This window comes from Sapajus apella, unplaced genomic scaffold, assembly GCF_009761245.1.
Source record: "Sapajus apella isolate SASKATOON/1434 unplaced genomic scaffold, GSC_monkey_1.0 scaffold104, whole genome shotgun sequence".
NCBI lineage: Eukaryota > Metazoa > Chordata > Mammalia > Primates > Cebidae > Sapajus > Sapajus apella.
The window spans coordinates 3,226,877-3,240,486 of NW_022437044.1; the positions used below are offsets into that span (position 1 = coordinate 3,226,877).

Consider the following 13,610-nt stretch of genomic DNA (forward strand, 5'->3'; position numbering starts at 1 on the left):
CTCATCATCACTGGTCATTAGAGAAATGCAAATCAATACCGCAATAAAATACCATCTCACACCAGTTTGAATGACAATCATTAAAAAGTCAGGAAACAACAGATGCTGGGGAGGATGTGGAGAAATAGGAATGCTTTTACACTGTTAGTGAGAATGTAAATCAGTTCATCCATTGTGGTAGAAAGTGCGGCAATTCCTCAAAAATCTAGAACTAGAAATACCATTTGACCCAGCAATCCCATTACTGGATATATACCCAAAGGATTATACATCATTCTATTATAAGTGCACACACATGTTTATTGCAGCACTATTCACAATAGCAAAGACTTGGAACCAACCTAAATGCCCATCAATGTTAGACTGAATAAAGAAAATGTGGCACACATACACCATGTAAATACTATGCAGCCGTAAAACAGAATGAGTTCATTTCCCTTGCAGGGACATGAATAAAGCTGGAAATCATCATTCTCAGCAAACTAACACAGGAACAGACTACCAAACACAACATGTTCTCACTGATAAGTGAGAGTTGAACAATGAGAACATATGGGCACAGGGAGGAGAACATCACACACTGGGGCCTGTTTGAGGGGTGGGGACCAAGGGGAGGAATAACAGGAGAAATGTCTAATGAAGATGGTGGGTTGAAGTGTGCAGCAAACCACCATGGCACATGTATACCTATGTAACAAGCCTGCATGTTCTGCACATGTATCCCAGAACTTAAAGTATAATATAAAAAAAAAAAAGTCTGAAAAAAAGTGTGGGCAAAAAACTGACAAATGACTGAGTTTAATGACATATGCATTATAAGCTTAGAAGCATAATTTCTCTCTCTCTCTGTTGTCTCCATTTTTGTTAAAAACAAATCATGATAGGAATAAGTTGTTTCCGAAATAAACTTTAGTCTTATACTTGACCTGATTATTTGCATAAAGTGCAGCAAGAATAATTATTTTTACCTAAGTTTTCTAAATTGACTCTGATGGAACTCTGTTCTACAAGGGATATCAGACAGGAGTTTTAAAGCTGAGCCCCCCCATGGTTTAGTACCCTCAAATACCTGTGAGTTGGGTTAACTTCCCTCTTCTTGAGGCCCCAAGAACATGGGGTTTCTGGGCTTCTTAGAAAGTGACATTCTTTACTCCTCACAGTTTAGGAAATCTGTGCTGCAGCTGTTTAGACAAGGTATGAGGCCAATTTTCCAAAGGGGCTTTTATTGGCTCTGCATGTCAATCTTGATTCCTTAAAGAGATGCACAGACTTCTAGTCAAAGCCTTGGAAAAACAACCAGTTACTCCAGTTGCATCTGTTTCAAAGAAAATCTATTCTTATTGCACTGATACAAATAACCATATTGCTATAAATTAAGAATACTCATGTAGCTTCCAAATTCTAGAGGAGCCAGGCATAGAGAAACAAACATGCTTCAAATTTTGTTCATAGGAGTATATCTTACTCAATTACTAAAGAATGTAAATAGCTCAGAATAAAAGTTTTCTTAACTCTGAAGTACAAAACAAGAATTAACACTGTTTTAAGCAAATGTTAAAAAATGATTACTTCGGTTTTCTGTTAGTTTATTTTATTTTGTTAGTTTATTTTATTCTGTTAATTCCTGCTCTGTTTGATAGTTGTGAACATTTGAGCTCTTCATTGGTCCTGTGTGTTTTTCTTTATTTCAATGTCATGATTACCAAAGTTAACAGAAACTTGAATTTAGAGCACCTGTCAAAGTTCTATAGCTGACTTTAAACCACCTTTTGAAGAAGATGAAAACAAGACAACAATTGACTGTGAATAACAAAATATGCAGGGTAGTTATAGTCAAAAACAGGGTTGACAAATAAATTTGGTTATCCCTTTGGTTTACAATACTTAACATAAAAACCTTAACAGTGATTAATAGCATATATTCAGACATTAGAATTTTATAAGTCCCATGCAATTTTAGAACATATATTATTATTATTCACTAAAATACAACCTGAAGAATATTAAACATTATTTTGTCAATTCCATGTACCTAAACATTCCAAATAATCCTGTTTATCCCTCTTCCAGATGCTCCAGAGGCCCTCTGTAGCATTCCAGAGCTAGAGGTTAGAAAAGACAACCTTGCAACTGAGGTTTAATTTGGAAGAAGCCTGTTAGATATGTTAGAGGATTAAAACACTTGCTGTTTAAAGTAGAGTTTCAGATTACCATAAATTATTTACTTTGGCAAAATAATGAGTTAAAAATTTTAAAACAAGGAAAAAACCTTTACTCTTTAAGAAAATAGACTTAGCTTTTTAAACAATTTGTCTACTGTCTTCTCTTCCTTTTTCTTGGGAGCCTATCTGGAAGGCAAATGAACAGCTTTCATTATCCTTTCTTATTACATGAAAATTTTGTGCAAGGGAGAGAAAGTCAAATTTTACCCTTTCATTAGTTTACTATTAATGTCAACCTTAGTTTTTTAATACAACTTTTTAGACAACTCTCTGCAATTCAAACCAGTTTGACCATGAGGTAAGATTCTTATAAACCTTTTATAACCCTTTACAAATTCTGCTAAAGATCAGATTAGTGCCATAGGGAACCTTGTTGTGCTTTTGTTTCAACGCACAATTTATGGAAAAACCATATAATACCCTTTTTATTGTAGTTAATATGTTCAAACGTAGAATTTCTTTTGCAAGATAAATGTTTAGAAACCTTCCACAACTTGTTTAAATCTTTAACTTCATCTTATCTAATTAAGACAATTCTTTAACCCTAGGCAAAAATTTACATTTTAATGCCTTCTTATAATCTATTGCTAAAAATACATTTTACTGTTCTTACAAAACTTGCATGTAAATCCATTTTTGGTGTTTTGAATTACATGTTATAATGGTAACTCTTTGCAATTTTTAACTTCAATGTAAAATCTGGTAAGTTGTTTTAATTATGCACTAGGCAATGATACAGTCTGACACTTCCAGCGTAGTTAAGGGCATGGTTAATTCCATATGTTCCCAGGCCTTATCGAGTTGTAAAACAGGCAAGTGAAACAGTTCTAAAAAGGCAGAGAAGCAGTTTACAACCTTAAAACAATTAGCAAACCTTATATCTGATTTGCACAATTTAGACCACCTATCTATATTTTAACATTTACATTTTACCAAGAATCTTTAAGACTGCTTTTATTTCTCTAAGGTTGAAGTTGTGTAAATTAATAGGTATTACAGCTTTTAACTTTCAAAAAATATTTGATCTAAACAGATAGAGGAAGATCCAGTGGTTATAAGATTTTTGTTTACCAATCTCCTAATCGGATTATTGGCCTCTGGGTAGAGAGCCCTTTATGAACAAGGCTAGGAAAAGTTATAGTTTCTATGGCCTAATCAACAGGTTTAACTGGAAGATAAAAACAGGTTTTGAGAGGGATCTATTCATTTTTATTTTCTGGGGTTTCATAAGCAACAGAGATTTATCCCAAAATGGAATCAGTAGTGCCTTTTCTGTTTTTCCCAAGAAGTCCCATGCTATGAGAAATTATCTTAGGGCCTCTCATGCATGCATAAAGAGTGGCAAGGCAAAATGGAGAAAAATAATTCGATTGACTAAGAAAAAAAATTTTTTTCAGATAAAGAAGATCCAAGAAGAGAAAAAAAAAAAAAACATACTGGTATTTTTAATATTTCTATTGCTTGTATATCCAGTTTTAATTAAGCTGAGTGCTCTTTAAGAAAGTCCCTTTAAATCCCTTATTACCTAACTTTAGCCATATCAAGTGGGCAATATTTCTGGCTTTTGAACTTTTTCAAAAGTAACCTCACAGGTGCAACCAACAAGCCTCAATCAAGACATGCAAATCACACCAGGTTGGCTACAACTTAAGACCAAACTCATACATTCTTTTTCACTAATTAAAACTTTATAGAGGATATTAACAGTGATCCTTACCATTCCTTTTACTGTTTTTCACATAGAGAGGGAGACCAAAAGTATGACTGCTAAAAAACTTTTACCACTTTGCTGCCATGTCAGGCTTCTGGGTTCCCTTCCCCTGAGCTGAATTCTAAGCCAACCAGTTTGAGGTTTGGAAAATTAACTTTTCTCAGTTTGGAGGATGGATCAGAGTGGAATTTCCTGTAGAACAGGGACACAATTATCCATCTTTGAAGAGAGCACAGAGGAGGAAAAAGGAGAAAAATATGTTTTTATTTTTAAAAGGAGCCCCAGGACTCAGGATGCTTTTGAAATGAGTACAGACTAAAGATGAATAGCTGTTTATCTAGAAAGAGGTAAATAAGGCATCCCTAGCTCCCTTCTATTTTGAGTGATCCCTTCTCTTTCTTCCATCCTTACATCCCCGAGACCCAGCTACCTTGACAGGGTGCCACCCATGGGTCCAATGTTGCTTTCACCTATGTTAACAGCAGGACTAGGGGGCAAAATTATCTACTCATATCCACATGCTGCCTTTCTCCCTGCTGTCAGTAGCCTTCAAGTTTCCTATAACTCATTTTTATCATGGATGCTAGCATGACCTTTATCCATGAAAAGGGAGGCTTGGCTTAATTGTCAGGAATTAGTTGTGCTTACCTGTGTTGTGCCTTTTACCTTCCATTGTCATCTGCTCTGGATCCCTCAGATCCCGTTTTCTTTCCTAGAGCTTCAGTGAAAAGCTTGGAATTAAGTTCGGGACAAAAAAGTATGTCTCAAGGGGTGCATGACCTCATTAAATCCCAGGTGAAGCTGTGAATTGGGTCCTCCTCCAACAAGGGAGATAAAAGTGTGCCTTATGAACTGGGGGTACTGGCCTAAGAAAACGCTTTTCAAGAAAAACCTCTGGCATAGAAAAGCCCCCAAAAATCAACAGGCTCTGTTATTGGGTTGGTGCAAAACCAATCACAGTAACTGCCATTCTAAGTAATGACAAAAATCAAAACTATCTTTGCACCAACCCATTTTAACTCCTGACCTAAAGGAGAATAGGAAAAAAAAAAAAAACAGCTTTAGTGTAGGGCTATGTTAACCGCTAACAGGGTGGAGAAAATAAAAACAACAACACCAACAAAACAGCTTCAGTGTAGGACAGGGAATTTGCTTGGGGGAAGAACCTTTTATTCTTATGCAAATAGTTCCTCCAAAAGGGAGAGAAACTTTTAATTGTTGTCACACCAAGCTGGACCCCTTGGTCAGGGAAGGGCAAATCTCTGTGGGCTTGTGGTGGGGAATGCTGTTCAGCTGGCCATTTGGGGCCTCTGGCCTTTGAGATGGCACTGGGGACCGGGCAGCAGCTTTGACTCAGTCCTGTCCTGCACGGCCATTGGACAACACATTCACATGCTGCAGACATGGCCATGAGCCCCAGCAGAGGTGGAAGAGAGAGGGCAGAGAGCTGTCATTTGCCTGTTCATCTTGTGCATGCACCTGTGGCTGTTGAGGTGGGGGTGGAACAGCCCAATATTGTAAAAGAAAAAAATAGCTGCCATTATAATCTCAAAAAAATTAAATAAATAAAAGGAAGATGCCATAGAAAAAAATGGGTTGGACTGAGGCCAACATTCCTGATCCTTGAGAGTGATGGGGGGAGGGCAGTTTCCCCTGTCCTCAGAGAAAATCTGAGGACAAGAAAGCCCAGAAATAAAAGTGAAAGAAGTTGTTGGGCCTGCATTTTACTCACCCTCCTGATGTGTCCCCACAAAGGCCACTAAAATGTTGCAGGATTTTTTTCCTCCTTAGTTCAGCTAAACCTAGGTTCTTGTCTCACAACCAGGACAAATTAGGCATGCAGACACATTGATGCGTAAGGAGGGCAGAATTTATTAAGTGAAAGAAAAACTCTCAACAAAGTGAGGAGTCCTGCATGCAGGTTTCCACCACACAATATTGAATATCAGGCCACAACATACAAGTTGAAGAAGCCAGTTCTCCTCCCCTGCATAAGGTATGAATTCATGGTGGCTCAACCCCCTTACCCCAGTGCATTTGGAGCATGCCTAGACAAGCACTCTGTGCAGGTCCCCTTATGTGAACAAAGTATCTGGTGTAGACTTGTTTGAGGGATCAGAGATTTGTTGGGGACTCTTTCCTATTTGTCTAGGCATTTGGCTGTCTCTTGCCTCTATCAACTTTATTTAAAATATGAGTAACAGATTTGAATAGACATTTCTCAAAAGAAGACATGCAAATGCCAAATAGGCACATAAAAAGGTGCTCCACATCATTGATTATCAGAGAAATCCAAACCAAAACTACAAGAAGATATCCATCTCACCCAGTTAAAATGGATTATATACAAAAGGCAGGCAATAACAAATGCTGGTGAGAATGTGGAGAAAGGACACTTTTCTATACAGTGAATGGAAATATAAATAAGTGCAAATATAAGAAAAACAGTTTGGAGTTTCCTCAGAAACAGAAAGGAGAGTTACCATATAATTCAGCAATCCCTCCTCTGTGTATATGTCCAAAATAAAGGAAATCAGTATATTAGAGAGATATCTGCACTCCCATATTTGTTGCTGCACAATTCAAAATAGCCAAGATTTAGAGGCAACCTAATTGTCCACCAACAGATGAATGGATAAAGAAATATGATACATATACACAATTCAGTATGAGCTAGCCATAAAGAATAATGAGATCCAGTTATTTGCAACAAGATGAATAGAACTGGAAACTTTTATGTTAAGTGAAATAAATCAGGCATAGAAAGACAAATATTGCATGTTCTTACTTATTTGTGGGATATTAAAATAATCAAAACTATTGAACTCATGGACATAGAGAATAGACGGATGGTTACAAGAAGCTAGAAAGGGTAGGGCAAAGCTGGTTGTAGGGGGCATGAGGATGATTAATGAGTACAACAAATAGTTAAAATGAATGAGTAAGTCCTACTGTTTAATAACATAATAAGGTGACTATAGTTAATAATAACTTAATTGTACATTTAAAAATAACTAGAAGAGTCTTGTTATTGGATCTTTTGTAACACAAAAGATAAATGCTCTAGGGGATGGATACCTCATTCTCCATTATGTAATAATTTCACATATGCCTATATCGAAGTTTCTCATGTACCTCATAAATATATATATCTAGTACTAACCCACACAAAATTAAAATTAATGTAAAGAACCCTCTAAAATAAAAATTCTATATCCTGCACAACTATCCTTCAAAAATGTGGAAATAATTAAGATATTCCCAGAAAATAAAAAGCTGATGAAATTAGTTACTGCACAATATGCCCTTAATAAATAATGAGGGAATCTTTTACGCTGAAATAATATAATGCTACAGAATAAATTGAAAACCTATAAAAATATAAAGTTTTTTGGTAAAAGCAAATATTTTGACAAACATGTAATCAGTATTATTAAAACTTTGGTTAAGTTATTTTTTATTAATTTATAGTATCTAAAGGGCAAAAGAATGAAAACAATTTAAATCTATGTTAAAATGTACACACAATATATAAAGATGTAATTTGTGACCTCCATGACACAACCTGGGTAGGCAGAGCTATAAATGAGTAGAATTTTGCATGTGATTGAAGTTAAGTTGGTATCGTTTAAAACTAATTTTTCTAACTTTAAAATGTTAAATGTAATTTTTATGGTAAACATAAAATAATTTGTCTATTGAAGATTTACCTAAGAAATTAAGAAGAGAATTAAACAATGTCACAAACAAAAATTAAGTAAACACAATGGAAAGTGGAAGGAAAAGAACGAAAGACAAAAAATTGTCATAAAACTTATAGATAACAAAGAACAAAATGGCAATAGTAATTTCTATTTTTAACAGTAATTACTCTAAATGTAAATAAAGTAAAATATCACAATCAAATGATGTATATTAGCAGAAAAGATTAAGAAAACATAGTATTCACATCTATGTTTTTAGAAAAGACTTGCTTTGGATCTAAGTAAATAAATAGCATAAATGTAAAATAATGGAAAAAGCCATTTAATACAAATAATAACTTCATACAAAGAATTTGGTGGCCTCCAATAGCAATTTTTATTTTCTGTAAAGTGTCCTCAGCCAACTCTAACATTGTAGCTCTCATTTACCATGATACACACTGAGGTCAAATCCTCTCAAAGTATAAGCCAAAGAGGTCAGGTAATGCAATACAAGAAAGCAGAGCTATAGACCTGAAAAGACTCTAGCATGACTCCTGAAACTTCAAATGAAGCACAACAGCCCCCCAAAATGAGTGGGTGGCACCTTTATTCTGAGTTCTTTAAGAGGCCTGATTTATTAGATGCAGTCTCTGTATTTTTTTCTTGGTACCAAAGATCACAAAAGCAGAAGAGGAAACAGGGTGAAAATAGCATAAATTAGAGAACAATTTTTAAGAAAGAAAGTATACAGAGAAACCAAGCAAATGTATGTTTTTCTTGTTTTGCAGCAGTGAGGAATTTTAGCCAATTCAGAGACTTTGTTCCCCATAATTTGGAATTCCCATTTGGATTTGACCAAATCAGGTAGAATTGGTCAAATCCAATGAAAGAAAGACCAAACTAACAACAAAAAACAATGTTATGACTGAGCACTCCATAATAAAGAGAAATTAAAAACAGGTGTATGTCAATCTTAGCCTTTAATCATTAATAAAAATTTTCATGATAAAACCCCAGTTCAGCTACTTACCTAGGAAATGGGCCCCAGGCTTATGGCTCTACCGTCTTAGAAACAGAAAGAATTTCAAACTTGCCTTCCCTTTTGGAAGTGTGCTGAAACTCCAGAGAGGTGTTACCTGCCCTCCATCATCAGGGAAGCAGAACAGCTCCCTTCCTTGTTGCAAGTGAGTAAAACTTCACAAAAGGAGTTGTACAGCAGAATAAAACAATCCTATGAAACAATCCTGCAGGATGCAGGATGTGCACATGTACCCCAGAGCCCAAATACAATAAAAAATAAAAATAAAAACAAATGTAAACAGGCTAAATGCCCCACTCAAAAAACACAGTCTGACAAATTTGGATAAAAAGTCAAGACCCATCAGTGTGCAGTATTCAGCAGACATATATCACGTGCAAAGAAACAAATAGACTCAAAATAAAGGGATGGAAGAAGATTTACCAAGCAAATGGAGAGCAAAGAAAGCATGGGTTGCAATCCTAGTCTCTGATGACATGGACTAAAAACCAAAAGCAATGGCAAAAAATGCCAAAATAGACAGATGGGATCTAATTAAACTCCAGAGCTTCAGCACAGCAAAAGAAACTATCATTAGAGTGAACCAGCAACCAACAGAATGGGAAAAAAATTTTGCAATCTACCCATCTGACAAAGGGCTGATACCCAGAATCTACAAAGAACTAAAGCAGATTTACAAGAAAAAAACAAACCCATTCAAAAGTGGATGAAGGATATGAACAGACACTTTTTAAAAGAAGACATATATGAGTCCAATAAACATATGAAAAAATGCTCATCACTTGTCATTAGAGAAATGCAAATCAAAACCACATTGAGATACCATCTCACGCCAGTTAGAATGGCTATAATTTAAAAACCTGGAGACAACAGATGCTGGAGAGGATGTGGAGAAAAAGGAACACTTTTACTCTGTTGGTGGGAGTGTAAACTAGCTCAACCATTGTGGAAGACAGTGTGTCAACTCCTCAAGGATCTAGAAAGAGAAATTCCATTTGACCCAGCAATCCCATTACTGGGTATACACCCAAAGGATTATAAATTGTTCTTTTATAAAGTCACATGCACACGTATGCTCATTTTGGCACTGTTTACAGTAGCAAAAACCTAGAACCAACCAAAATGCCCATCCATGATAGGCTGGACAAGGAAAATGTGGCACATATACACCATGGAATACTATGCAGCCATAAAAAATGATGAGTTTGTTTGCGTTGTAGGAACATGGATGAATCTGGAAACCATCATTCTCAGCAAACTGACACAAGAACAGAAAATTAAATATCGCATGTTCTCACTCATAGGCAGGTGTTGAACAATGAGAACACATGGACACAGGGAGGGGAGCATCACACACTGGGGTCTGTTGGGGGGCTTAGGGGAAGGACCATGGTGGGGGGTGAGGTTGAGGAGAGATAACATGGGGAGAAATGCCAGATATAGGTGACAGGGGGAGGGAGGAAGCAAACAATTTTGCCATATATGTACCTATACAACAATGCTGCATGATCTGCACATTTACTCCAGAGCCTAAAGTACAATAAAAAAATTAAAAAAATAAAAATAAAATAAAAAATAAAATTTAGACTGAGGGGGAGAAGAAGACAAAAAAAAAAAAAAAAAACAGACATTAAACCAACAAAGATCAAAAGAGACAAAGAAGGGCATTACATAATGGTAAAGGGATCAATGCAATAAGAAAAGCTAACTATGCTAAATATAATATGCACCCAATACAAGAGCATCCATATTCATAAAGCAAGTTCTTAGAGACCTATAAAGAGACTTAGACTCCCATATAATAATAGTTGGAGACTTTAACAGCCCATTGTCAATATTAGACAGATCGAGGAGACAGAAAATTAATGAGGATATTCAGGACTTGAATTCAGCTCTAGAAAAGCAGACTTAATAGACATCTACAAAACTCTTTACACTAAATCAACAGAATATACATTCTTCTCAGTACCACATTGCACTTATTCTAAAATTAACCATATAATTGGAAGTAAAACACTCCTCAGCAATGCAAAAGAACAGAACTCATAACAAACAGTCTCTCAGACCAAACAGTACAATCAAATTAGAACTCAGAATTAAGAAACTCACTCAAAACTGCACAACTACATAGAAGCTGAACAACCTGCTCCTTAATGACTACTGGATAAATAACGAAATTAAGGTAGAAATAAATAAGTTCTTTGAAAACAATGAGAATAAAGACGCAATGTACCAGAATCTCTGGGACACATTTAAACCAATGTTGAGAGGGAAATTTATAGTAATAAATGCCCACAAGAGAAAGCAAGAGAGATCTAAAATCAAAACCCTAATATCACAATTAAAAGAACTAGAGAAGACAGAGAAAAATAAAAGTAGTTTTAACAGAATAAAATTGCACCCTTAGTTTCACAAAAAATCAACTGCAATTGAACTGAAGACTTAAAGATAAAACCTGAAACCATAAAACACCTAGCAAAAAATAAAATAAAATAAAAAAAACAGGAAAAAATACTTGAGATTGCTCTTGACTTTTTAAAATTTTTTGAAGATGGCACCACAAGCTCAGGCAAGAAAAGCAAAAAATAAATAAGAAGGATTGTATCAATTAAAATGGTCCAGCATAGCAAAGCAAACAATCAGCAAAATCAAAAGGCATCTTAAAGAACAGGAGAAAACACTTGCAATTTATACATCTAAAAAAAATTAATGTCGAAAATATACAAGAACCCTTACAACTGAATATCAAAGTGAATTAACACATTAAAAATGAGCAAAGAAAAAAACCTAATGGATACTAGATTTAATAGCTGGGAGATGAAATAATCTGTACAACAAACACCTATGACACAAGTTTACTTATGTAGTAAACCTACACTTGTATCACTGAACTCAAAAGTCAAACAAATGGGCAAAGAACCTGAATGGACATTTCTCCAAATAAAACATAGAAATGGCCAATAGGTATATGAAAAGATGAATAATATTATTAACTATCAGAAAAATGTAAACTAAATCCTCAGTAGATATGACACCACACATTTTAGGGCGACTACTATTTAAAAAGGAAATAAGCATTTGTTCAAATGTGGAAAATGGGGAATCCTTTTGCACTGTTGGTGGAAATGTAAATTGGAACAGCCACTATAGAAAGTGTTGGAGGTTTCTCAAGAAATTAAAAAGATAACTACTATATATTCCATCCCCTCCACTACTGGACATATACTTAAGGCATATAAAATTAGTATATCTAAGAGATATTTGGACTTTAATGTTTATTGTAGCATTATTCTCAACAGCCAAGATATGTAATCAACCTAAATATTTATTGATGAATAAATGAATTTTAAAACTGTGATATATATATATATATATATGCAAATTTGTATATGTGTGTATTACATATATATCACATATATATGAACACATATACACATCAGAATATAATTTGGCTTCATACATAGAAGAAATCCTGTCATTAGCAAAAACATGGATGGAACTGGAGGATATTACGTTTAGAAAATTAAGCCAGGCACAAAGAGATAAACTTCACATATTCTCACTCATTTGTGGGAGGTAAAAGTTAAAACAATTGAACTCATGGTGATAGAGAATATAATGATGGTTACCATAAAAGCATATATAAAATTATTTTATAATTTAATAATGATGTCTGTATACACTTTGTTTTTCACAATTCATTAGTGAAATACGATCATATTAAAGTGAGTCACCTAAATAAGTTCTGTGATTTCCGACAGTTGCTTTAAAAAATAAGCATTCAATATAATAATTCTACTTTGTTTTAAAACTTGGCTTTTTTTGTAATTGGTAGAATGCTAAAAAGAGAGGGGAAACTTTTTCTTTCAGTGAATTTTGAATTTTTTTATTATACAAAACTTTTAAACATATACCTAAGTACACAAAATAATCTAATGAAACCTAATATCCCCACCATCTGACATCAACAATTTCAAGTCATGATTGATGAATTAATTTACTTATTTTAGGTGTAGAGATACATGTGAAATTTTGTTACATAAGCAAACATATATCACAGGGGTTTGTTGTACATATTATTTTGTCACCCAGGTATTAAGCCCAGTACCTAATAGTTATTTTTTCTACTTCTCTCTCTCCCTTCACCCTCTCACTATGTGTAGACCCAATGTCTGTTGTTTCCTTCTTTGTGTTCATAAGTTGTTAACATTTAGCTTCCACTTATACATGAGAACATGTGGTATTTGATTTTCTGTTCCTGTGTTAGTTTGTCAAGGATAATAGCCTCCAGCTCCATCCATGTTCCCACAAAAGACATGATCTTGTTTTTTTTATGGCTGCATAGTATTCCATGTTGCATATATACCACATTTTCTTTACCAAATTTGTCATTGAGGAGTATTTAGGTTGATTCCCTGTCTTTGCTATTGTGAAGAGTGCTCCAATGAACATTTGTGTATATATATCTTTATGGCAGAGTAATTTATATTCCTCTGGGTATATACTCAGTAATGTGATTGATATGTCAAATGATAGTTCTGCTTTTAGCTCTTTAAGAAATAGACCTACTGCTTTCCACTGTGGGTGAACTAGTTTACACTCCCACCAACAGTGTTTAAGTATTCCCTTTTCTCTACAACCTTGTCTGCATATGTTATTATTTGACTTTTTAATAATAGCCATTCTGACTGCTGTGAAACGTTATCTTATTGTGCTTTTGATTTGTATTTCTTTAATGATCAGTGATATTGAGCTTTTTTTCATATGCTGGTTGGCTGCATGTATGTCTTCTTTTGAAAAGTGTCTGTTTATGTAATTTGCCCATTTTTTAGTGAGGTTGTTTTTTTCTTGCAGATCTGTTTAGGTTCTTTATAGATCCTGGATATTAGACCTTTGTCAGATGCAAAATTTGATAATACTTTCTCCCATTTTGTAGGTTGTCTGTTTACTCT

The 13,610-nt window shown here is 34.7% G+C and overlaps 1 long non-coding RNA gene across 1 annotated transcript; it reads right to left on the reverse strand.

Annotated features, from left to right (window-relative positions):
- Nucleotides 1-862: 862 nt before the first annotated feature.
- On the reverse strand, nucleotides 863-7,592 carry LOC116536838. Its single transcript, XR_004262819.1, has 3 exons — nucleotides 7,582-7,592; nucleotides 1,267-1,272; nucleotides 863-968 (listed from the first exon to the last, which is right to left on the reverse strand). It is a non-coding gene; the product is annotated as an uncharacterized LOC116536838 (long non-coding RNA).
- Between the last annotated feature and the right edge of the window lie 6,018 nt (nucleotides 7,593-13,610).